Below are 2,941 nucleotides of genomic sequence, written 5' to 3' on the forward strand. Positions count from 1 at the left end.
CTGCAGTGGGTAATATACACAAATATACAAAAGTGCATACATTAGAGTATACATTACATTATGCACATTACTGTATGGAACAAGCAGCTATAGATAGGGTTTCCATTACAGTAAATCCCCTGAGAGCCCTCTGGCTGTGTAGAGTGACTGGCCATCAGCACATCCACATTCAGACTCACAGTTGTTCAGAAAGGAGCAACACAACTTCTTAAATACAAAAAAAAAAAAAAAAAAATATTCCTCATGACTGGTCATGTAAGTGCCACAAAGAACCTGAGAACTTAATCTAAGTTCAAAATCAAAGTTCTCAAAGCCTTCATTAAGTTGCTGCCAGAGTTCACTACTTTAAATACCTGCATCTGTGCCACTACTGCACTTTGAAAGTATCTATACTTCTATTACTAAGGGTTCTGTTCACATTCATGCAAGGCCTGACAAGGCTCAGATGTTTAATCATTGGAATAGGAAGACATATTCTTTTTTCCTCTTAATCCTCAGATAATGACTCAGCCTATTCACATCCCTAAATCAGAATCCTGAGAGGAAGTAGGCACCTTTCAAAAAATGCAAAACAAATCTAAGATTTTTTCCTGTCCTCGGAATTTCTTGCTCGCAGTCTGTCATGTGAGTATTGTGGATTCCTCTCTAAGATGCTTTGGATTTCTCTGGTAAAGCTGAGTGGCTTGGAGTCTTGAAGGAAATTTTAGAGAAGAACAGAGCAGAGTAAATTCCTAATGCCCAACAGAAATGGAACTTGACATAAATACAGCAGAACTTGTGCAAAGGGAAGAAATAAACCAATAGATATGAAACCTATGAAAATCAAAAGTCAGTATCAGGGTTCAGGTATGTATCTAGAGGGCTCTGGATCTCAGGTCTCATTAAGGCAGAGAAGCTTTATCTCTTCGTGGTCAGTATTAAAACAAAACATTTGACTGAGGAAATTGATTACTACAAGAAACAAAATGGCTGAGAAGTCCCTGCTCCATGAAATTACAGTATGGCTTTAGTTCAACCCTCCAAAACTACTCTGTCCTAGCATCACTTCTGAAGATCATAAAGATCCATGCTGTTCTTGGTACATTTTCAAAAAAATATGGCTATCAAATAATAATAAGCTCTTTTGACATTGGAAAAAAACTTTATATTCTGACCTAGGATCTGCTGGCATTTTTTAGCATTACTCTACTGACTTACTGGAGCTTTATTAATTTAATCAAAATGAATTTTTTTTCTTTAGTTTAGAAACAGATATCTCATGATAACACCTATATATGCAAGATTTTGTAAAGGGTTGAATCAGTTTACCTGAAATTAGTTGCATATTTTTGTGCACTCTGCACACTAGAATTTAAAAGTACATGAAAAATTTTACATTAAAATATTACTCTATTCTTTAATTCAAAAATAGATTTAATTTATTAAGGCAACATACACAAATATGAATGCTAAAGATTAGCAGAAGACAGAGGCAATTAATGAGAAAAAAGAAGTCTGTCCCTCTATACGTGAATTCACAGAATATATTTGAAGATCAGAGCTTTCACACCTTGTGAAGTTTCTTTGTCACTTTACAAGAATGTGTTGCAATATACAAAGAATAGATAGGTCAAAACAGTACCTAGAGACCAGCTTTGACAGTTAGTACAGTGTCAGAGAGAGAAGTACACAAATATATCATTTGTAAATAGAATCTTGTTTCTTCTCACCTGCCTGAGGGATACACATGTTGTGAGTTTTCTTCATTTGGAATTATTGCAATATAGACAAATCATAATTTGTTTTGAGGTAGCAAAGCTGAAAGTTAAAAGTTTTGAATATTACCAAGTGAAACATATATATTTTAGGAAGCATTCGTTACCTCTTCTTAAGATAATATTTTGGGGAAATACCCTCACTTTCAACTGGTTGCTGTTGTCTTGCAAACTGTATCTCTAGGACTCAAAAACAGACTGAATTTAAATGAGATATTTTATTTGTTATTTGGATGCTGGAAAATGAAAGAATACATCATAACCCATTTATTTGAAATTATTTAACTTTGTATTAGAATGTGGTCGAGACACTTTAGAAAATAATTAAATAATAATTAAATAATATTTATAAGTTTAAATAATATTTAAAACATTTTGAAAAAGAAGACCTCTCACCTAATGAGCTTTCATAGTGTGCTATAAGTGATCACATAGAGCTGCCCTTTAAAATACTATGGGGCAGAAAAGAGAAAAGGCAGCAACCCACCTGGCAGAATGATATAAGGAGGAACAAAGGTAGAACTGCTAAAACAAGTTCCTTACCTTTATAACATCCCCTCTGAAGCAAAGCTTCTCCTTCCATTTGCTGACATGTGCATTTTATAAATCCACATTCACAGACCACAGAAAAATATGAATTTTAGCATATGAATAATGAATATTTAATTCTCATTTTTCATGTGTTTTTCAAGAACTCTTGACAATTATTTCACAAGATGGATTTTTCCCTAAGTGAAAACAAAAGTCTGCAACAGCTGAACTTGGATATTTGATAAGACAACTGGTGGCAGAAATGTTTGGGGATTCTGCTGTGCAGAAACTTTAGACGTGCCATTTTTCAGTTGTGATTCTTGATTCACTAAAAAGGCAATTTGCAACATATATGTACCAAGACCTACAAAGTTCACATAATTTACCCATGTGTGTAGGTACCGAAGTTGAGTTAGACATAACCTAAAGCTTCTGTTCACGTTCAGCTCCCACAATGGATATTTTTTGTGCACTGAGATGTAAAAGGTGGGCCTAGACATGGATGGGTAAAGGATGGGTGAAAAACCTGGAACTCCTTGACACAACTCACTGCCCCACTGCTCCACAGGGTCCAGCACAGCTGAGTTACCACAAGATCACGTGTAGGGCAGAACACCTTGACAGAGAAGATGCTACCCATATAGAAGGCCCTGCAA

Source organism: Lonchura striata, chromosome 1A (genome assembly GCF_050655825.1).
Source record: "Lonchura striata isolate lonStrDom1 chromosome 1A, ASM5065582v1, whole genome shotgun sequence".
NCBI classification, from domain to species: Eukaryota; Metazoa; Chordata; class Aves; order Passeriformes; family Estrildidae; genus Lonchura; species Lonchura striata.